Raw genomic sequence first — 25384 nt, 5'->3', positions numbered from 1 at the left:
GACTTCTTTGTCGATTTGGATGCCACTTATTTCTATGTGTTTTCTGATTGCTGTTGCTAGGAATTTCAGGAAATTGCAGTAGTAAAAGTGGATATCCTTATCTTGTTTTTGACCATAGAGGAAAAGCTCTCAGTTTTACCCTATTGAGGGTGAAAATAGTTGTGGGTTTATCATATATGACCTTCATGATGTTGAAGTATATTCCCTCTAACCTTACTTTGTGGAGGGTTTTTATCATGAATGCATATTCTACTTTGTTAAATGCTTTTTCTACATCTATTTAGAGGATCAAATGGTTCTTATCCTTTCTTTTATGAATATGGTGTATCATCACGTTGATTGATTTCTGAATATTGAATCACATTCACAGCCCAGGGGGAAAAAAAATCCTACTTGATCATGGTGAATGACTTTTTTTAATGTACTGTTGGATTAGTATTGCTAGGATTTGGTTGAGAATTTTTGTATCCGTGTTCATCAAGGATGTTGGCCTGTAGTTTTCTTTTTGAGTGCAGTCATTATCAGGTTTTAGTATCATGGGTAATTCTGGACTCATAGAATTAATTTAGAAGTTTTCCTCCCTTTTCTAGTTTTTGGAAGAATTTTAGAAGAATAGGGAGTAACTCTTCTTTCAATGTTTAGTAGAATTCCTTTTTGAAAACATTTGGCCCTGTAGTTTTGTTTTCTGTAGTTGTTTTTTTTTTAATTATTCATTCACTTACATTTATGGTTATTAGTCTTTTCAAGTTATCTATTTTCTCCTGTTTCAGCTTCAGTAGTTTACATACTTCCAGGAATTGATCTATTTCTTTGAGAATATCCAATTTGCTGGAATATAATTTTTTTTGTAATATTCTGTTTCTATTTTGATGGTGTTTGTTGTTATTTCTCCTCTCTCATTTTTTATTTTACTTATTTGGGTCTTGTCTCTTATTTTTTATAATTCTGGATAGGTGCTTATCAATTTAGCAATTTTTTTCAAAGACCACATTTTTGGTTTCATTAATGTGTTCTATTTTTTAAAATTTCTGTATCATTTATTTTTGGTCTAAGCATCAATATTTCCTGCCTTCTGCTTTCTTTAGGTTTCATTTGTTCTTAATTTTTATTTTTGAGAGAGAGAGTGTGTGTGTGTGAGCAGGGGAGGGGTGGAAAGAGAGGGAGACACAGAATCTGAAGCAGGTTCCAGGCTCCAAGCTGTCAACACAGAGTCCCATGTGGGGCTCGAACCCGTGGACTGCAAGATTATGACCTGAGCTGAAGTCAGACACCCAACCGACTGAGCCACCCAGGTGCCCCTCATTTATTGTTCTTTTCCTAACTCTTTTAGGTATAAAGTTAGGTTATTTGAAAGTTTTCTTATTTCTTAAGGTACTCCTGTTTTGTTATTTACTTCCCTCATAGGACTTCTTTTGCTGCATATCAAAGATTTTGGATCATTGAATTTTCATTTTCATTTGTTTCCCTGTACTTATTTACTTATTTATTTGATTTCCTGGTAGACCATGCCATTGTTTATTAGCATGGTGTTTAACTTACATGTATTTGTGGTATTTCCATATATGTTTGTGGTTGACTTCAAGTTTTTACTTGAAGTTTTAACAAGCTATGCTCTTGTCTTCTTGTTTAATAATACCTGATACTACTTCCAGTAGAGCTGCAGAATATCCACTAGAATCCCTGCAGAACTCTCTGTTTGGGAGACGTTGTGTGGGTAGAGGTTTCAGCTTCTGGGAGGGCCCCACCATGATGGGACTGTGGCAAGCTTGGTTGAGATGGGCAGTACCTCCAGAATGCTGTGTTTTGCAACTTGGAGTATGCACATTAGGCAGCCAGTGAGTGTGTTGCATTGACTCCTGTCAGTGGCTCTGTGTTTATGCTGAAGAGGAGGAAAATTGTGCCAGCTAGTTCCTGTGTCCCCAGAGAAACATGCAATTTTTTGCATTGCTCTCTCTCCTTTCTCTGCTACCAGGGTTCCCTTTTTCTGCAGCACCTGTGATCTGTTTCTCCTCCAAGCCATAACTCTGCACTTCCTGATGTGGTATCTTCATCTTCATCTTCATCTTCATCTTCATCTTCATCTTCAACTCTGGTTGGGCTCTTTCTTCTGTCAATCCTTAGGTAAATTGTATGGGTATTCAGAATTATTTGATGGTTATCTAGTTGTATTTGAGGGACAAGACTAACCTAGGGTCCTCCTACTATGCACCATCTTAGTTCCCTCTGAGGGTTTTATAGTGATTGGGTTTTGTTTCAAGTGTTTTTCATATTTATGGAAATAACTTAATATTATAATTTATCAATATGGTGCATTACATTGATTGACTTGGGACTGTTAAAGAAAATTTGTTTAAAAGATAATCCTACTTGTTTATTGTATGTAATTATCCTTTTGTTTAAATTTTACTTAGTTAACATTCAATGCAATATTGGTTACAGGAGTAGAAATCCGTGATTCATTACTTACTGTATGTAATTAATTTTATGTTTTTGGATTCAATTTGCACATTTTTTAATAATTTGTGTCTATGTATATGATAGATCATGGTCTTTAGTTTACTTATGGTGGTTTTATCTGGCTCTCTTTTCTGGATAATAACAGGTCTCATAAAATGAATTAGTAAATGATATGGTCAATTCCCAGTTCCTTCTTGTATAGTAAGAGAGTGGATGCAGAATTGAATACAAGAGAGGCTAATGTCTAGAAGGAGACAAGAGCCACAAACATGAGTTTAGTCTATGTGTTTATTAAGCTCACAAGATATTACACACATGATGAACATGAAGAAAACAATCAGTAATCATTAACTTGTGTGAGTAAGGAACAAAGGGTCTGGGGGCAAGTGGTGTTTGTGATCAAGGTACATTAGCACCATGGAAAGTAGTTTCCTGTAGGTGATATAGCAAGTTACTTGTGATGTGATTACAATATCTTGCCACCTAGTCTCAGGCACTTTTGCCCCGTGGTGGCGGCTTTCCATCCTAAGCTTTATTCTAACCCATTTATGTAAGTAGAACCTATTTCCCCACACTACTTGTTGATTTTACTTATAGTTTCTGTTGTCATTTCACAGAGCCCAAAGAATATGACATGTAAGATTTCTGCTTTCATATATTTTATGAATTTTAAAGACCCTTTGTTCCTTACTCACACAAGTTAATGATTACTGATTGTTTTCTTCATGTTCATCATGTGTGTAATATCTTGTGAGCTTAATAAACACATAGACTAAACTCATGTTTGTGGCTCTTGTCTCCTCCTAGACATTAGCCTCTCTTGTATTCAATTCTGCATCCACTCTCTTACTATACAAGAAAGAACTCCAGACTCATTGTCTGTGACAAAGTAGCATCTCCCTAAATGCATATTTCAAATAAGATATTTTTGCATAACTACTAGATATAAAATCCAAAGTGAAATTACATCTACAAAGATGTACTAAGAAACCATACTAAGTGCAGCAAAACAACTTGATTACACAAAACAAGCTCTACCAAGAGTAACTTAATGATACAGAAAAACAGTAATGCATTGTGACACAAAGACACACTCCATTAATAGTGACTGATTAGCGCATCACAAATTTGTGCAAAACGTGAAAATACTTTCAGATGTTATTAAAATACTCACGTTCTAAAAATTATATTGTGATATGCTAACTTAAAAGATGGAAGACATGGTTGAAATACTTCAAGGAGAAATTTTTATAAGATACTGCTGCTTGCCACAAAATATCTATATGAAATATTTTCTCTATGTTTACAATCTGGAGGGTTGTGATTTTGGTATTTCCAAAATTCCATTAGTGCAGCTAACTAAAAGTACTCAAAGGTTAAAATAATCCTTAAAATCCTTAATCCTTAAAGTTAGCTAACAAAGTTGATAAGTAAATATAAAAACATTCCAGGGTCTGAAGAAAGTCAAGAGAAGGTTCTAGAAGAGTAAGCAGTAAGAGTAAGTAGCCATTTTTCTATCCAGATCCTAGCTGACCACAAGGAGATTGAACCTCTGTGGAATGTCCAATTTGCCCCCAGTGTGAGTGAAATAAAGAAAGAAAGAGACTGGAGACATCCAAAACATGATATGTCCCAAATTTTACAACCATATTAGAAACAGTGATACACACAAATACATAAGCTAATGAATAAGGAGTCCAAAGAAATTACATGTCACATAATACAGATCTATGTAATATGTTCAAAATATTTAAGTAAAGACAATGGTACAAAAAGGAAATCAAAAGAAGTGGAAAGAGAATCTATACCCTTGTGAAGAATATTGGGAAAGGAGCCTAATATTATTAGATTAATTTTCAATAACCATTGAAAAATAAAATGGTATAAAACAATAATAAAATGGTATAAAATAATAATAAAAAATAAAAATAAAATAAAATAATATGGTATATAATATTTCAGCTAAACATTGAATGATTCTGAGGTGATGGAAGGAAAAATAGAATATTGAGCAGAAATATCGAAACCAAGGACATTAAAGACTGGACATTCATGGAAAATGCAGTAGTCATTACAGATATACAAAGATCGGGATAAGAAGAAAAAAACCACTTAATTGTAGTAGAGTATATGATGATAATAATAGCAATAATAATAATAAAAGAAATCATAAGTTTCTAATTTCAAAATTAGACAAGGATGTTACACATCAGAAATGCATTGCAACCAAAATAGATAAATAAAAATACTAACCAGAAGTGTTCGTTAAGCTGTGTAACACAAAATAAAAGGAAATACCCAAAGAATACAAAAATACTAATTGAAAGGGATACATGCACTCTGATGTTTATAACAGCATTATCTACACTAGCCAAATTCTGGAAAATGCCCAAATGTCCATCGACTGATGAAATGGTTATATAGATAGATAGATAGATAAATAGATAGATAGATGATAGATGTGGTATATATATACAATGGAACACTACTCAGCCATCAGAGAGAATAAAATCTTGTCATTTGCAATGATGTGGGTGAGGCTAGAGTGTATTATGCTAAGCGAAGTAAGTCAGCAGAGAAAGATAAATGCCATATGATCTCACTCTTATGTGGAATTCATTAAACTAAACAAGCAGAAAGGAAAAAGGAGAGAGAGAAACAGATTCTTAACTATTGACAACATGCTGATGGCTACCAGAGGGAATGCAGGTGGAGAAATTGGTTAAGTGACCTATAGAGATTAATAAGTGCACCTGTTGTGATTCATATCAGGTGATATATGGAAGTGTTGAATGGCACCTGAAACTAATAATATATTGTATGGTAACTAACTGGAATTTAAATAAAAACCTTAACAAAGTGTGGTGACACACTCTTGAAACACATTTTTATCATTTTATCGGAACAAATTATCATCAACACACTGACAGTGGCATAGAAATTGGTAACAAGCATCTGGAAATCCAGAATGACTAGGTCATATATCCATAACAGAATTGTGTAGGAGATGATGACAGTCACCCATCACATGACACAAAGGAACTCACAAACAAAAGGACAGTCTGGGTGGCCTTTCTCTCTGGAGAGACTCTTGAGGACAGGCTGGTGCTGTGAAGGTGTTGACACCACCTCTGATGTCTGGACAAGAGAATCATCGTATATGCACTTGAGAGCAGCATGACTCCTATAAGAAAATATCCCTATATAATGTCAAAGTGAGAAGCAGTCTCCTGATGATGGAGTTTATGGGGGAAATTGAGTATTATTTACTGACATCCAGTAGATCACTCTGGGTCTCATTAGAAGAAGTAATAGCACAGATGATGCAGTTACTACTGATAGACGAACTGAGAAAACATGATAAAAAAATTGAAAAAATATTCCTTGGGCATTGATGTTTAAACCTGGCCATCCAGGAGGTCCTGGGTCTGATAATGATGGCCCAGAAGATGCTCATGGAGAGGCCCTCCATTACTCTCTTAATACAGAATAAAGCCTTACATTTGAAATCATTCAGAAAGTTAAGTGTTTCTAACAGATCTGTAAATAACAAAAACAGTACAGTGAAGAGTTTCATTATGTGGACAAAGGCCGAGTGACAGGTGACTAGATCAGTGGGCTTACACCTGTAATCCAGAAGGAGTGTGAAGATGTGGAAGAGAACAACAAATAAAAAGTCTTTCAATAACACTAATCTCAGATTAATAGAACACCATGTCAGATTGCCCAATGTACCCCTGATGGTCTAAGAGCTTTCAGCAGCCTTCACACGTGTTCAAAGTTGGTTTCAGGTGCATAACTAGAGATACAGCACATTTTTGAGAATGATTAAAATGTCTCCTCCAGATAACTTAAGGGAAATATTCTTCTTTATAGGGGACTCATCATTGCCAGGGCACCTGCATGGTCAGAAAATTGTATCCTGCTTTCCAGCATCTAATCCTTCACCTGTCAGGTGCACTTAGTAAACGTTAAATGTGCATCTCCATTTAAGCAGGACTTGGGATTGAGATACGCTCCCCCCCTTCTCAAGGCATCTTATTTGATTAGACTTATAGGCTCCTGTGGTGGTGTATTCCATCACCCAGAACTGTCAGTCCTTAGTTGTCTCTTCTCATAGGGCTCTTTTAGTTCACACATGCAGCAATAGGGAAACAACTCTAGAAACTTACAAATTGTTTGCTTTTGTGATACCTGTCAAGAACATCTTTTTATAATTAAGATTTACTTTAATCTTTATAATGATTTCTGTATTCATGGTCCAGTTTTTATAGTTTTTATTTAAATTCCAGTTTGTTAATATACAGTGCAATATTAGTTTTAGGTGTACACTGAGTTATTCAACACTTCCATAAAACACCCAGTGCAAATCACAAGTGCACTCCTTTATCAAACAACATCAATTGAGAAGCAACTTTTTTTTGTGAATTAACAATAAGCCTGCATGTATATGATTTCAAGTATAAGACATTCTGGATAAAGGGAAACTACAAAGAAAGTAAAAATATCAGTGGTTGCACACAGAGAGAAGGAGGAACATTTGGACTATAGGGGAATTTTAGGACACTCAGAATTCTCTGTTTAATTCTATTAAGATGGCTACAACCCAATAAACTTTTCTCCAAATACACAAAAAGATGTACAACAATAAGAATGAACAATAATGTAAACACTGGGCTTTGGTTTATTATAATGCATCAGTGTAGGTTTATTAATTGTACATAATGTACCACTCTGATAGGGTATGTTGACTCTGGAGAATGCTATGCATGTGTGGAAGTAGAGAGTGTACTGAAATTCTCTGTACTTTACATTCAGTTTTTCTGTGAATAAAAGTACTTTTCAAATATAAGACATTAAAAATGTAAACTATATTACATAACCACATGAAGAAGAATCTCTCCATCAGCAATCCTGACATCTGAGCATTCACCAGACCATGCACAACCGTTCAAGCATTTTCTGGTTATGAAATATAAACAATAATCCACCATCTAAAATGGAAACTAAAACAAACAAACAAACAAAATGAAAAAAAAGAAAAAGAAAGTAACAATGAAATCACTAACTGGTTCTTTAAAAAGTTAAACACAATTGAAAAAACTTCAGCAGAGTTAGACAAAAAGAGGAATCAAATAAAATCAGAAATAAAGGAGTCGAAATAACAGAAACATAGAAATGCAAAGAATGATAAAATAATATAGAGAAAAAGTATGTGCCATCAACAAAAAAAAATTGAGAAATGGATAAATTACTAAAAACGTACAATCATTCAAAACTGAATCATAAATAGAAAATTTGAAGAGTGGTTATTAGTAATGAAATTGAATCATTAGTAATAAAAAAAAACACCCAAAGAAAATTCCAGGATCAGAGTTTCACAGATGACTTCTATCAAATATTTAATGAAGAATTAATAACTATTCTCAAGCTATTAAAAAAAGAAAGAATAAGAACAAGAAGAAGAAAAGGAAAACTTTGAAGTATATCTTACTAGTCCAATATTGCACAGACACCACAATTACATGAATAAAGTAAAAACAAATCAATAACAAAAACCTACAGGCAAATATCTTTGATGAATATAGATGCAAAAACTCCTCAAAAATTTCCCAAACCATATTCAATATTAAAATTTAAAAATAATTAACCAGATTTTTCTCAAATGTGATTTATTTTAGTGATGATTGTGTGATTTTAATTTACTTTACAAATCAACCAATTTGATAAATCGCATTAACAAGATGAAGGATATAAAGCATACAATCATCTATAATGATGCTTAAAAAGCTTTTGACAAAATAAATATCTATTCATTATAATAACTGTCAACAAAGTGAGTTTAGAAAGAACACATCTCTACATGAAAAAGGCCATGTGTGGGACAAAGCATGTTAACATCATACTCATTGGTAAAAGAGAAATATTTTTCTCTACAATCAGGAAGGAGACAGGAATTACACTTTCACCACTTTTATTACACATAGTGTCGAAAGTGGTAGTCACAGCAATAAGATAAGAAAAATAAATAAAATCAACCAAATTGGAAAGGAAGAACTAAAACTTACTATTTACAGATGGGAAAACACTATATGTATACACAAAACCCTAATGAATCCACCAAAAAAAAAGCCCTATTAGTACTGCAAATTAATTCAGGAAAGTTGTAGGATACAAAATTAATACTAGGAACCTGTTGAATTTCCATACTCAAATAATGGTGTATCAGAAAGAGAAACCAAGGAATAATTCACTTACAATTGCACCAAAATATTGAAATGCCTAGGAATAAAGACATACTCTCAAAACCAAGGATATTGATGAGGGAAATAAAAGAAAATACAAGCAAATAGAAAGGTATTCCATGCTCATGCATTAGAAGAATTATATTGTTAAAATGTCCATAGTACAGAAAGCAATCTACAGATTCAATGCAATTCCTATCAAAATACCCATAATACTTTTCACAGAATAAGAACAAATAATTATAAAATTTGTATGTAAAAAAGAAAAGACTATGGATAGCCAAAGCAATACTGAAGATGAAGAAAATGGTTGACTATCATTATGCCAGACTTCAAGTTTGGCTACTGAGCTATAGAATACCAAAGATTATGGTTGTGGAAAAGAAACTAGACACATGTATCAACGGAATAGGAGACAGATCTCATAAATAAACCCACTTATATTGTCAATTAATGTATAATGAAGAAGGCAGCACTTATAGAGTGGAGAAAAGGCAATATTTTTGATACATTGTGTTAAAAAAAAACCTGGACAGCTAGATGCAAATAATGAAAATGGACCACTTTCTTTTGCCACACATAGAAATATAAACTCAAAATAGAGTAATATCAAGAGGAGTTAAGATGCTTGAGTTGAAGGGGAACCCTGGGCATGTCTTTTCCCTTTTCCACAGTACACAGATCAACATCACATCATTTTGAATACCTAGGAAATTGAACTGAGGATTAAGAGAACAATCTGCATAATGTGAGGGAGAGAATTTGCAGGTACACAGTGCGGATACATGAAGTAGGGGAGAGGAAAATCATGGTGCCACAGAGGGGAGGGAGCCCTTTTTGTGGAGAGGAGAAAGAGAGAGGGAGGAAGAGAGCAGTGTATTGGGTTAACACAAAAACACTCCCCACAAACCATTGACTGGGGAATCAGGAGGAACTATCACATAAACTCCAGGCACCTGCGCAGGTATGAAACTGCTTTTCTGGGACAAAAAGACATAAGGTTCAGGGCTCCAGAGGAAAAGTGTGTGTCTACACCTTGTCGAGTTCTTTAAGATTTGGGGTTCAGTGTTTTTGTCTTTAGTCTTTTTTAGAAACAGAAATATTATAATGTGTTCATTGAATATATTTATGAAAACAAACAAGCAAAAACAGCAAACACGGTTTTCCTGGGCTAGGTTAAATAAGGGAAAAGATGTACCAATAAAACTGGTGACTTAGGTGGAGAGCTTCATTGTGGATTATTTAAATGTCAATCTATAGGTGCTTAGTGTTGACAACAACATAGGATTATATACAAAAAAGCTGATATCTCTTTTAATTGATACTTGGGAATTATATGGCAATACAGGAATTGGAACTCTTGTAACAAAATTTTGGAAGTGGTAATAAATCCCTTCTATTTGAATGACTGTAGATTGAAATGGAATAGTCACATTGGTGAGTCTCTTAACGTTGCCAATGGACCATTGAGACCAATGGGCTTTGGAAGACTAGTGCGTAGTAGGCATTTTATATTTATAATTCAGTTGAATCTGACAAACTCTAAGTAGCAAAGCTGATGTTGACCAGATACATAAAGAACCATTGGTGGCATGAAAGACACAGAACCCCTTTTGAAGATCACCAAAACTAAACAGAGTCGTGACAGTTCTATAATGTGTCTGTCTATTGTGGGTGGGCATGAAATCTTATAAAACCAAAGCTACATTAGTGATTGGTTTTATTCAAGGAACACTCCATTTTATAATTTGCTAAATTTCTTAGCTTTTTTATGGTTAGGGTTTTTCTATTTTGTTTCTATGTCATATATGTGTCTCTGTGATATTTTCATCTCTATATATGTTATTTTTCCAAATAAAATTATATAGCTTTATTAATTGATTAATAATATGATTGGTTATTGATACGTATGTTTCTATTTTATTTATTTAAAAAAATAATGTTTATTTTTGAGAGGGAAACAGAGTGTGAGAGGGAGAGGGGCAGAAAGAGAAGGAGACACAGAATCTGAAACAGACTCCAGGCTCTGAACTGTCATCACAGAGCCCGATGTGGGGCTCAAACCCATGACCCATGAGATCATGACCTGAGCCAAAGTCAGATGCTTAACTGACTGAGCCACCCAGGCACCACAATATGTACGTTTTTAAAACTCGTAACTTTTTGAAAGCATATACTGAGGAACATTTTCTACTGTAAAGTGCCAAGTGAATTCTGTTACACACTTCAATGTTATCGATCAGAAGTTATCTCAACAGCACTCTGTGCTTTCTGCACAAATTGTCCACTGCAGCTAAAATCATCTAATCAATCACCACTTACCCTTTTTAACATTTTATTTTAATTCCAGTTAGTTAATTAATTAATTAAATTCCACATGGTGCCTGGTCAGGGTGCATGCATGACCTTAATAAAATTTGCCCTAAGCCAAAGGCTGAGGCTTGCAGGTTTGGTGTGGGCAAGTCCCCAGGAGAATTTGTGGGTGTGGCTCAGTACTAGCAGCTTAGGTAGCAAGTATCTGTGGAGCTCTGGCTCCCTCAGGTGGCTCCGTGTTTATGTTGGGGGTGGGGATGGGAAATAACACCTGCCAGTTTCCTCATTTTCAGAGAAGCCCTTCAACATGCTCCAAAATCAATATGATGAGATCAGTCTCTTGTTGCCCTCTGTGTTGTGTAAACTGTCATTTTCATGTTGCCTCTGCACAGAATGCTGTCTGTTTAAGGGCATTGACTTTATCACTTGACCTCCTAGCTCACTCAGTGTTGAGTCCTCTGACCTTCAAAGCTCCAGGTTCCAAGTGCCAACAGTTTTATAAACTCACAGAATTCAGGCCCTCTAGTTCTCAAAGCCAAACAGTATGAGAATGTTCCCTACATAAACTCCCTGGTGTGAGGTCTCCTTTCCTTACCCTCTCTGTGTGTGCAGCCCCCTCCATCCTGAAGGCAGCCTGTCTCTGCCTTTATTATTTTTCCTAACTTTCAGAAGCGGATTCTTTTATATATGGTTGTGAAGATTGTTCTGCCAGTCTTTGGATGGCTCTGCTTTATTGATATATATGTGGTTGATACCTAGGTGAAAATGTGGCTCTGGGTCCTCACACTCCTCCATCTTCCCAAGGTCCCTTTATCTATTTACATTTAAAGTAACTATTTATTGGCAAAAATAAACAACACAAGAAACAACAGGTGTTAGGGAGAATGGAGAGAAAGAGGAACACTCCTGCACTGTTGGTGGAAATGCAAACTGGTGCAGCCACTCTGGAAAATGGTATGGATGTTTCTCAAAAAATTACAAACAGAACTATCCTATGATCCAACAATTACACTATTAGGTATTTACCCAAAGAATACAAAAATACGAATACAATTGTAAGGGCTACATGCACCCTTATGTTTAAAGCAGCATTATCTACAATAACATCACACTCAATGGTGAAAAAGTGAAATCTTGTTTAAATTAGGAACCAAACAAGGTTGTCCACTCTCATAACATTTATTCAAAATAGCACTGGAAGTCCTACACACAACAATTAGACAAAAAGAGAAATAAAAACCATTCAAATTGGTAAGGAATAAGTAAAACCATTATTGCTTGCAGAAGGCACAATATTATATATAGAAAATCCTAAAGAACCCACTAAAAATATTAGAATTGAAAAAATTCAATAAAGTTGTATAATTTAAAATTAATATACATAAATCCATTGTATTTCTCTACACAAATAATGAAGTAGCAGAAAGAGATTTTAGGAATACATTTAACCAAGAACACAAATGACCTATACTCTGGAAACTATGAGACATTAATGAAAGAAATTGATGATGACACAAATAAAAATATATTCTATGCTTATTAATTGAGAGAACAAATATAGTTAAAATGTACACACTACCCAAAGCAACCTACAGATTCAATGCAATCCGTATCAAAGCACAGATAGTATTTTTCAACTAACTAAAAAAAAAAATCTAAGATTTGTATGGAACCACAAAAGACCTCCAATACCCAAAGCAATCTTGAAAAAGAAGAAAAAAAGCTGGAGGTATCACAATTCCAGATTTAAAAATACTTTACAAAGCTATAGAATCTCAAACAGCATAGTACTGATAAAAATAGACATACAGATGGAACAGGATAGAGACCTACAATAAAATGACACCTATATTATCAATTTATAGCAAAGCAGACAGTAAGAGATAATGGAAAAATATAATTTTCATTGAATTTTGTTGGGAAAACTGGACAGGTACATGCAAAAGCATGTATACTCTGAAAAAAAAATCAGGAAAACAAAAAGGCCACCTACCAAACTAATAAATGTGAGAATACATTTGCAAATGATATTTCCAATAAGGGGTTAATATACAAAATATATAAAGAGCATATGCAAGACACAAAAAAAAAGCAAATTGATTAAAATATGGATAGAGAAACTGAATAGATCTTTTTTTAAAGAGAAGATATGCAAACGATTAACAGACATATGAAAAAGTGCTTAACATCATGAATCACCAAGAAAATACAAATCAAATACACAAAGAAATATCACTTCCCACCAGTCAGAATAGTGGGTATCAAAAACATCAAGTGATGGGAGAAGAAGGCGAGGGGAAAGGAAGATGGCGGCGTAGGAGGACGCTGGGCTCACCGCACGTCCTGGGGATCACTTAGATTCCACCTACACCTGCCTAAATAACCCAGAAAACCGCCAGAGGATTAGCAGAACAGAGTCACCGGACCCAAGTGCAGACGAGAGGCCCACGGAAGAGGGTAGGAAGGGCGGCGAGGCGGTGCGCGCTCCACGGACTGGCGGGAGGGAGCCGGGGCGGAGGGGCGGCTCGCCGGCCAAACAGAGCCCCCGAGTCCGGCTTGCAAAAGTGGAGGGGCCTGACGGACTGTGTTCCGACAGCAAGCGCGACTTAGCGTCTGGGAGGTCATAAGTTAACAGCTCTGCTCGGAAAGCGGGAAGGCTGGAGGACAAAGGGAGGGTGAGCTGCGGAGCCCCCGGACAACAGAGCTCAGTTAGGCGGGGAACAAAGGCGCTCTCCAGCGCCATCTCCCCCGCCCATCCCCCAGCCAAAATCCCAAAGGGAACCGGCTCCGGCCAGGGAAATTGCTCGCTCCGCGCGAACACCCAACTCTGTGCTTCTGCGGAGCCAAACCTCCGGCAGCGATCTGACTCCCTCCGGCTGCCACAGGGCCCCTCCTGAAGTGGATCACCTAAGGAGAAGCGAGCTAAGCCTGCCCCCCCTGCCGCCGTGCACCTTGCCTTCCCACCCCAGCTAATACGCCAGATCCCCAGCATCACAAGCCTGGCAGTGTGCAAGTAGCCCAGACGGGCCACGCCACCCCACAGTGAATCCCGCCCCTAGGAGAGGGGAAGAGAAGGCACACACCAGTCTGACTGTGGCCCCAGCGGTGGGCTGGGGGCAGACATCAGGTCGGACTGCGGCCCCGCCCACCAACTCCAGTTATACACCACAGCACAGGGGAAGTGCCCTGCAGGCCCTCACCACACCAGGGACTATCCAAAATGACCAAGCGGAAGAATTCCCCTCAGAAGAATCTCCAGGAAATAACAACAGCTAATGAGCTGATCAAAAAGGATTTAAATAATATAACAGAAAGTGAATTTAGAATAATAGTCATAAAATTAATCGCTGGGCTGGAAAACAGCATACAGGACAGCAGAGAATCTCTTGCTACATACATCAGGGGACTAAGGAAAAGTCACGAGGAGCTGAAAAACGCTTTAAAGGAAATGGAAAACAAAATGCAAACCACCACGGCTCGGATGGAAGAGGCAGAGGAGAGAATAGGTGAACTAGAAGATAAAGTTATGGAAAAAGAGGAAGCTGAGAAAAAGAGAGATAAAAAAAATCCAGGAGTATGAGGGGAAAATTAGAGAACTAAGTGATACACTAAAAAGAAATAATATACGCATAATTGGTATCCCAGAGGAGGAAGAGAGAGGGAAAGGTGCTGAAGGGGTACTTGAAGAAATAATAGCTGAGAACTTCCCTGAACTGGGGAAGGAAAAAGGCATTGAAATCCAAGAGGCACAGAGAACTCCCTTCAGACGTAACTTGAATCGATCTTCTGCACGACATATCATAGTGAAACTGGCAAAATACAAGGATAAAGAGAAAATTCTGAAAGCAGCAAGGGGTAAACGTGCCCTCACATATAAAGGGAGACCTATAAGACTCGTGACTGATCTCTCTTTTGAAACTTGGCAGGCCAGAAAGAATTGGCACGAGATTTTCAGGGTGCTAGACAGCAAAAATATGCAGCCAAGAATCCTTTATCCAGCAAGTCTGTCATTTAGAATAGAAGGAGAGATAAAGGTCTTCCCAAACAAACAAAAACTGAAGGAATTTGTCACCACTAAACCAGCCCTACAAGAGATCCTAAGGGGGACCCTGTGAGACAAAGTACCAGAGACATCACTACAAGCATAAAACATACAGACATCACAATGACTCTAAACCCGTATCTTTCTATAATAACACTGAATGTAAATGGATTAAATGCGCCAACCAAAAGACATAGGGTATCAGAATGGATAAAAAAACAAGACCCATCTATTTGCTGTCTACAAGAGACTCATTTTAGACCTGAGGACACCTTTAGATTCAGAGTGAGGGGATGGAGAACTATTTATCATGCTACTGGAAGCCAGAAGAAAGCTGGAGTAGCCATACTTATATCAGACAAACTAGACTTTAAATTAAAGGCTGTAACAAGAGATGAAGAAGGACATTATATAATAGTTACAGGGTCTATCCATCAGGAAGAGCTAACAATTATAAATGTCTATGTGCCGAATACCGGAGCCCCCAAATATATAAAACAATTACTCATAAACAGAAGCAACCTTATTGATAAGAATGTGGTAATTGCTGGGGACTTTAACACCCCACTTACAGAAATGGATAGATCATCTAGACACACGGTCAATAAAGAAACAAGGGCCCTGAATGAGACACTGGATCAGATGGACTTGACAGATATATTTAGAACTCTGCATCCCAAAGCAACAGAATATACTTTCTTCTCGAGTGCACATGGAACATTCTCCAAGATAGATCATATACTGGGTCACAAAACAGCCCTTCATAAGTTTACAAGAATTGAAATTATACCATGCATACTTTCAGACCACAATGCTATGAAGCTTGAAATCAACCACAGGAAAAAGTCTGGAAAACCTCCAAAAGCATGGAGGTTAAAGAACACCCTACTAACGAATGAGTGGGTCAACCAGGCAATTAGAGAAGAAATCAAAAAATATATGGAAACAAACGAATATGAAAATACAACAATCCAAACGCTTTGGGACGCAGCAAACGCAGTCCTGAGAGGAAAATACATTGCAATCCAGGCCTATCTCAAGAAACAAGAAAAATCCCAAATACAAAATCTAACAGCACACCTAAAGGAAATAGAAGCAGAACAGCAAAGGCAGCCTAAACCCAGCAGAAGAAGAGAAATAATAAAGATCAGAGCAGAAATAAACAATATAGAATCTAAAAAAACTGTAGAGCAGATCAACGAAACCAAGAGTTGGTTTTTTGAAAAAATAAACAAAATTGACAAACCGCTAGCCAGGCTTCTCAAAAAGAAAAGGGAGATGACCCAAATAGATAAAATCATGAATGAAAATGGAATTATTACAACCAATCCCTCAGAGATACAAACAATTATCAGGGAATACTATGAAAAATTATATGCCAACAAATTGGACAACCTGGAAGAAATGGACAAATTCCTGAACACCCACACTCTTCCGAAACTCAATCAGGAGGAAATAGAAAGCTTGAACAGACCCATAACCAGCGAAGAAATTGAATCGGTTATCAAAAATCTCCCAACAAATAAGAGTCCAGGACCAGATGGCTTCCCAGGGGAGTTCTACCAGACGTTTAAAGCAGAGATAATACCTATCCTTCTCAAGCTATTCCAAGAAATAGAAAGGGAAGGAAAACTTCCAGACTCATTCTATGAAGCCAGTATTACTTTGATTCCTAAACCAGACAGAGACCCAGTAAAAAAAGAGAACTACAGACCAATATCCCTGATGAATATGGATGCCAAAATTCTCAATAAGATACTAGCAAATCGAATTCAACAGCATATAAAAAGAATTATTCACCATGATCAAGTGGGATTCATTCCTGGGATGCAGGGCTGGTTCAACATTCGCAAATCAATCAACGTGATACATCACATTAACAAAAAAAAAGAGAAGAACCATATGATCCTGTCAATCGATGCAGAAAAGGCCTTTGACAAAATCCAGCACCCTTTCTTAATAAAAACCCTTGAGAAAGTCGGGATAGAAGGAACATACTTAAAGATCATAAAAGCCATTTATGAAAAGCCCACAGCTAACATCATCCTCCATGGGGAAAAACTGAGAGCTTTTTCCCTGAGATCAGGAACACGACAGGGATGCCCACTCTCACCGTTGTTGTTTAACATAGTGCTGGAAGTTCTAGCATCAGCAATCAGACAACAAAAGGAAATCAAAGGCATCAAAATTGGCAAAGATGAAGTCAAGCTTTCGCTTTTTGCAGATGACATGATATTATACATGGAAAATCCGATAGACTCCACCAAAAGTCTGCTAGAACTGATACATGAATTCAGCAAAGTTGCAGGATACAAAATCAATGTACAGAAATCAGTTGCATTCTTATACACTAACAATGAAGCAACAGAAAGACAAATAAAGAAACTGATCCCATTCACAATTGCACCAAGAAGCATAAAATACCTAGGAATAAATCTAACCAAAGATGTAAAGGATCTGTATGCTGAAAACTATAGAAAGCTTATGAAGGTAATTGAGGAAGATTTAAAGAAATGGAAAGACATTCCCTGCTCATGGATTGGAAAAATAAATATTGTCAAAATGTCAATACTACCCAAAGCTATCTACACATTCAATGCAATCCCAATCAAAATTGCACCAGCATTCTTCTCGAAACTAGAACAAGCAATCCTAAAATTCATATGGAACCACAAAAGGCCCCGAATAGCCAAAGGAATTTTGAAGAAGAAGACCAAAGCAGGAGGCATCACAATCCCAGACTTCAGCCTCTACTACAAAGCTGTCATCATCAAGACAGCATGGTATTGGCACAAAAACAGACACACAGACCAATGGAATAGAATAGAAACCCCAGAACTAGACCCACAAACATATGGCCAACTCATCTTTGACAAAGCAGGAAAGAACATCCAATGGAAAAAAGACAGCCTCTTTAACAAATGGTGCTGGGAGAACTGGACAGCAACATGCAGAAGGTTGAAACTAGACCACTTTCTCACACCATTTACAAAAATAAACTCAAAATGGATAAAGGACCTAAATGTGAGACAGGAAACCATCAAAACCTTAGAGGAGAAAGCAGGAAAAGACCTCTCTGACCTCAGCCGTAGCAATCTCTTACTCAACACATCCCCAAAGGCAAGGGAATTAAAAGCAAAAGTGAATTACTGGGACCTTATGAAGATAAAAAGCTTCTGCACAGCAAAGGAAACAACCAACAAAACTAAAAGACAACCAACGGAATGGGAAAAGATATTTGCAAATGACATATCGGACAAAGGGCTAGTATCTAAAATCTATAAAGAGCTCACCAAACTCCACACCCGAAAAACAAATAACCCAGTGAAGAAATGGGCAGAAAACATGAATAGACACTTCTCTAAAGAAGACATCCAGATGGCCAACAGGCACATGAAAAGATGTTCAGCGTCGCTCCTTATCAGGGAAATACAAATCAAAACCACACTCAGGTATCACCTCACGCCAGTCAGAGTGGCCAAAATGAACAAATCAGGAGACTATAGATGCTGGCGAGGATGTGGAGAAACGGGAACCCTCTTGCACTGTTGGTGGGAATGCAAATTGGTGCAGCCGCTCTGGAAAGCAGTGTGGAGGTTCCTCAGAAAATTAAAAATAGACCTACCCTATGACCCAGCAATAGCACTGCTGGGAATCTACCCAAGGGATACAGGAGTACTGATGCATAGGGGCACTTGTACCCCAATGTTCATAGCAGCACTCTCAACAATAGCCCAAGTATGGAAAGAGCCTAAATGTCCATCAACTGATGAATGGATAAAGAAATTGTGGTTTATATACACAATGGAATACTACGTGGCAATGAGAAAAAATGAAATCTGGCCTTTTGTAGCAACGTGGATGGAACTGGAGAGTGTGATGCTAAGTGAAATAAGCCATACAGAGAAAGACAGATACCATATGGTTTCACTCTTATGTGGATCCTGAGAAACTTAACAGGAACCCATGGGGGAGGGGAAGGAAAAAAAAAAAAAAAAAAAAAAGGACGTTAGAGTGGGAGAGAGCCAAAGCATAAGAGACTGTTAAAAACTGAGAACAAACTGAGGGTTGATGGGGGGTGGGAGGGAGGGGCGGGTGGGTGATGGGTATTGAGGAGGGCACCTTTTGGGATGAGCACTGGGTGTTGTATGGAAACCAATTTGTCAATAAACTTCATATAAAAAAAAAAAGAGAAGAGAAGAAGGCTCTGCTGCTTCTTAGCTGCTGAGACCTATGGCAAGTTCCTTAAAAAAAAAAAAAAAAAAAAAAAAAAAAAAAACATCAAGTGATGGCACAGATGTGGAGAAAAGGTAAACTATCACACACTGTTGGTGGAAATGTAAACTGTTGCAACCACTGAAGAAAACAGCATGGAGATACCTCAAAAATTAAAAATAGAGAAATAATATTATATAATAATTCAACTCTGAGGGTTTACACAAAGAAAACAAAATCCCCAATTTCAAATATATATGCATCCCTATGTTTATTGTGTCATTTACAATAACTAAAATATGGAAGCAACTTAACATCTATCAATGGATGGATGGATGAAAACTTGTGTTAATATATAGAACAGAATATTACTGAGTCATAAAAAAGAATTATATCCTACCATTTGCATCAACATGGGACCTAGAGGTTATTATACTAAGTGAAATCAGTCAGAGAAAGACAGATACTACATAATTTTAGTTATATGTGGAATCTAAATAAGTAATAACAAAACAAATCAAGAGACAGAGACAAGCCAAACAGACTCACAATTACGGAGAACAGACTGGTACTTGCCAGATGGAAAGGTGTGGGAATAGGGGCTAAATAGATGAAGTGGATCAAGAGATACAAACTGTCAGTTGCAAAATAAGTGATGAAGATGTATGGTCAATACAGTGATAGCATGGGTTTGTCATTATGGCCTTTATAGATTGAGGTATATGTCTTCTAAACCCACTTTTCTGAGAGTTTTTGGAATAAACAAAGATTATACATTATATAATGCTTTATCTGTATCTATTGAGATGAACATATAATTTTTATCTTTCCTCTTATAAATATGATATATAAGACTGATTTCTGAATATTTAACTACCCTTTTGTCTCTAAATTAAATCTTACTTTATAGTGGTAAATTACAGTTTTAATGCAATGATGAATTTTGTTTGCTACTATTTTTGTCAGGATTTTTTGCATCTATGTTCATCAGAAATTTTGGCTTTTCTTTCCCTTCCCTTCCTTTCCCTTGTATTTCCTTCTCTTTTTCCTTCCTTCCTTTCTTCCTTCCTCCCTCCCTCCCTCTTTCTTTCTTTCTTTCTTTCTTTCTTTCTTTCTTTCTTTCTTTCTTTCTTTCTTTCTTTCTTCTCTTTGCAGTGTTTTGGTCTGGATTTGGTACCTGTGTACTCTTGTCCTCATAGAATTAATTTATAAGTTTTATTTCCTCTGCCATTTTGGGGGGAAGTGACAACGATAGGTATCAATTATTCTTTAACTACTTGGTAGAATTCGCCCCTGAATCTATATATCCCTGGAGTTTGCTGTCTTGTTTCAGCTTAAATCTAAGTTAGTAAACATTCAGTGTAGTCTTAGCTTCAGGAGTAAAACCAAGTGATTCATCTCTTACATATGACATACAGTGATCATCCCCCAAAGTGCCCTCCTTAATGCCTCTTACCCATTTAAACCACCCCCTACCCACCTCCCCTCCAGCCATGCTCAATTTGTTTTTATCTTATTTTTCTTCCCTTTCCCTATGTTCATCTGTTTACTTTCTAAAGTTCCACATATGAGTGAAATCATATTGTATCTGTCTTTCTCTGACTAACTTATTTCACTTAGCATAATACATTCTAGTTCCATGCACGTCGCTGTTGCAAATGGATGATGAGTGCTGTTGAGTGTATTTCACGTATCTATTAGTCATTTGTATGTCTTCTTTAGAGAAGTGTGTATTCGTGTCATCTGCCCATTTCTTATTTATTTTTTTGTGTGTTGAGTGTGATAATGATTTTTTTTTAATTTTTTTAACGTTTATTTATTTTTGGGACAGAGAGAGACAGAGCATGAACGGGGGAGGGGCAGAGAGAGAGGGAGACACAGAATCGGAAACAGGCTCCAGGCTCTGAGCCATCAGCCCAGAGCCCAACGCGGGGCTCGAACTCACGGACCGAGAGATCGTGACCTGAGCTGAAGTCGGATGCTTAACCGACTGCGCCACCCAGGCGCCCCAAGTGTGATAATTATTTTTATAGATTTTGGAGACCAGCCCTTATATGATATATCATTTGCGAAAATCTCCTCCCATTCCATGGGCCTGCATTTTAGTTTCCTTGTTTCCTTTTCTGTGCAGAAGCTTTATATCCTGATGAAGTCCCAATATTTCATGTTTGCTTTTGTTTTCCTTATCTCCCGAGACCGTGTCTAGTAAGAAGTTGGTATGGCCAAGGTCAAAGAGGTTGCTGCCTGTGTCTCCTGCAGGATTTTGATGGTTTCCTGCCTCACATTTAGGTCTTTCATCCATATTGAATTTATTTTTGTTTATGATATAAAAAAGTGGTTCAGTTTCATTCTTTGGCATGTTGCTGTCCAGTTTTCCCAACACCATTTGTTGAATATCCACTGGATATTCTTTCCTGCTTTGTCAAAGATTAGTTGAGCATATAGTTGTGGGTCCACCTCTGGGCTTTCTATTCTCCTCCATTGATCTATATGACTATTTTTGTGCCAATATTTTACTGTCTTGATTATTACAACATTGTAATACAGATTAAAGTTGGGAATTCTGTTTTCTTTTTCAACTTAGGTTTTCTTTTTCAACATTATTTTGGCTATTTGGGGTCTTTTCTGACCCCATGCAAATTTTAGAATTATTTTCTCTAGCTCTGTGAAAAATGAAGGTGTTATTTTGATAAAGCTTGTATTGAATTCATAGATTTCTTTGGGTGGTATAGACAGTTTCATAATATTTGTTATTTTTTTTCATTTAATTTAACTTAACTTAATTTTATATTTTTTTATTTAAATCCAAGCTAGTTAATATATAGTGTAATAATGGTTTCAGGAGTAGAATTTAGTGATTCATCACTTACATATAACACCCAGTGCTCAACCCAACAAGTGCCCTCCATAATTCCCATCACTCATTTAGTCCATTCCCCCACCCAACACCCCTCCAACAATTCTGTTTATTCTCCATATTTAATAGTCTCCTATGGTTTGCCTCACTCTCTGTTTTTACCTTATTTTCCTTCCCTTCCCCTATGTTCATCTGTTTTGTTTCTTAAATTCCACATATGAGAGAAATCATATGATATTTACGTGTCACTGACTACTTATTTCACTTAGCTTAATGCATTCTAGTTCCATCCATGTTATTCCAAATGGAAAGATTTTATTTTTTTTCATCACCATGTAATATTCCATTGTGTGTGTGTGTGTGTGTGTGTGTATATAACATCTTTATCCAGTTATCAATCAATGGACATTTGGATTCTTTTCATAATTTGTCTAATGTTGATAGTACTACTATAAACATTGAGGTGCATGTGCACCTTTGAATCAGCATTTTTGTATCTTTTGGATAAATACCAAGAAGTGCAATTACTTTTTGTAGGGCAGCTCTATTTTTAACTTTTTGAGGTAACAGTATACTGTTTTCCAAAGTGGCTGCACCAGTTTGAACAGTACAAAAGTCTTCCCCTTTTTCTGGATCCTCGCCATGAGGCCTTTTCTGGTTCCATACAAATATTGAATTGTTTGTTCTAGCTCTATAAAGAATGCTGGTGTTATTTTTATAGGATTGCATTGAATGTATAGATTGCTATAGGTAGTATCAACATTTTAACATTATTTGTTTTTCCAATTCATGAACATGGAATATTTTTCAATTTCTTTTTGTCTTCTTCAATTTCTTTCTGAAATCTTCCTACAGTTTTCAGAGTACAGATCCTTTACCTCTTTGGTTAGGTTTATTCCTAGGTATTTTATAGGTGCAATTGTAAATGGGATTGATTCCTTGATTTCCCTTTCTGCTGCTTCATTATTGGTGTATAGAAATGTAATTGATTTATTTACAATGATTTTATATCCTGCGACTTTGCTGAATTCATGTATCAGTTCTAGCAGTGTTTTGGTGGGGTCTTTCAGGTTTTCCACAAAGAATATCATGTCATCTCCAAAGAGTGAAGACTTCTTGTTTCTCAATTTGGATGCCTTTTACTTCTGTTTTGTTGTCTGCTGAGGTTAGGACTTCCAACACCATGTTGAACAACAGGGGTGAGAGTGGACATCTTTGTCGTGTTCCGTACCCTAGGGGAAAAGCTCTCAGTTTTCCCCATTGATGTTGATAGTACCTGTGGGTCTCTCACATACGGCCTTTATGATGTTGAGGCATGTTCCTTCTATCATTACTTTCCATAGTGCTTTTTTCAAGAAAATGGTGTATTTGTCATGCTTTTTTACATCTATTGAGAAGTTCATGTGGTTCTCATCCTTTCTTTTATTAATGTGATGTATCATGTTGATTGATTTGTGGATATTAAACCACCATTGCAGCTCAGGAATAAATCCCACTTAATCATGGTAAATAACTTTAATGAACTGTTGGATTTTGTTTGCTAGTCTCTTGTTAAGAATTTTTGCATGCATGTTCGTCAGGAAAACTGGTCTGTAATGCTTTTATTGGGGCCTTTGCCTGGTTTTGGAAACAAGGTAATGCTGACCTCATAGAATGAGTTTGGAAGTTTTCTTTCCATTTCTATTTTTGGAACAGCTTCAAAAGAATAGGTATATATTCTTTAAAATGTTTGGTAGAATTCCCCTGGGAATCCATCCAGTCCTGAACTCTTATTTTTTGAGAGATATTTGATTACTGATTCAATTTATTTACTATTTGTTATGGGTTTGTTCAAATTTTCTATTTTTTCCTGTTTCAGTTTTGGTAGTTTATATGTCTCTAGGAATTTGTCCATTTTTTCCAGATTGCCCAATTTGCTGGCATATAATTGCTTATAATATTCTCTTATTATTGTTTGTATTTCTGCAGTGTTGGTTGTGATCTCTCCTCTTTCATTCATGATTGTATGTATTTGGGTCCTTTACTTTTTTCTTTTTGATAAGTCTGGCAAGGGGTTTATCAATTTTGTTAATTCTTTCAAAGAACCAGCTCCTGGTTTTGTTGACCTGTTCTACTGTGTTGTTTTTTTTTTACATCATTGATTTCTGCTCAAATCTTTATTATTTCCCTTTGTCTCCTGATTTGGGGATTTATTTCTTTTTCTTTTTTCATTTCCATTAGGTGTAAGGTTAGTTGGTGTACTTGAGCCATCTCTTCCTCCTTTAGGAAGGCCTGGATTGTTTTATACTTCCCTCTTATGGCCACCTTTGCTGCATCTCAGAGATTTTGGACTGTAGTGTTTTCATTTCATTGGCCTCCATGTACCTTCTAATTCCCTATTTAATTACTTGGTTAACCCACTCATTCTTTAGTAAGGTGTTCTTTAATCTCCAAGTATTTGTGGCCTTTCCAAATTTTATTCTTGTGGTTAATTTAAGTTTCATAACGTTTCTGTCTAAAAATATGCATGGTATAATGTTAATCTTTTTGTATGTGCTGAAGACTGATTTGTGACCCAGTATGTGATCTTTTCTGGAGAATGTTACATGTGCACTGGAAAAGAATGTGTGTTCTGCTGCTTTAGGATGAAATGTCCTGAATGTATTTGTTAAATCTATATTGCCAGTGTGTCACTCAGAACCATTGTTCCTTGTTGATTTTCTGCTTTGGTTATCTGTCCATTGCTCATTTTGGTATAAGGTTAGGTTGTGTTATGGACCTGTCTTTATTCTTGAAATAGGCCTGAGTTGCAAAACACTTCCCTCTTAGGACTTCCTATGCTGCCTCCCAAAGGCTTTGGACTGTCATATTTTCATTTTCATTGCTTCCATGTAGATTTTAAATTCTTCTTTCATTTCCTGGTTAACACAATAATTCTTCAGTAGGATGTTCTCTAACCTCCAAGTTTTTGAGGCTTTCCAATTTTTTTTTCTTATGGTTGACTTCAAGTCTCAGAGTGTTGTGATATGAAATATATATTCTATGATCTCAATCTTTTTTTGTACATGTTGAGGGCAGAATTGTGACCAGATTGTGATCTATAGTGGAGAATGTTCCATGTGCACTTTAAAAGAATGTGTATTCTGCTGCTTTAAGATGGAATGTTCTGAATATAGCTGTTCAGATCATCCAGTCGAGTGTGTAATTCAAAGACATTGTTTCCTTATTGATTTTCTGCTTGGATGGTGAGTCCATTGTTGTAAGTGGGGTGTTAAA

At 36.6% G+C, this 25384-nt stretch overlaps 1 pseudogene; it reads right to left on the bottom strand.

Moving 5' to 3' along the window:
- Positions 1 to 1965: 1965 nt before the first annotated feature.
- On the bottom strand, positions 1966 to 6715 carry LOC124508861 (vomeronasal type-1 receptor 90-like; annotated as a pseudogene).
- Positions 6716 to 25384: the final 18669 nt, after the last annotated feature.

The sequence above is a fragment of the Lynx rufus genome, unplaced genomic scaffold (genome assembly GCF_022079265.1).
Source record: "Lynx rufus isolate CCGP_SWC_20201006 ecotype Redwood Valley unplaced genomic scaffold, mLynRuf1.p SCAF_1, whole genome shotgun sequence".
Classification (NCBI taxonomy): Eukaryota; Metazoa; Chordata; class Mammalia; order Carnivora; family Felidae; genus Lynx; species Lynx rufus.
Note: the sequence above shows the minus strand (reverse complement) of the source record. Positions and strands in the feature narration are given on the sequence as shown.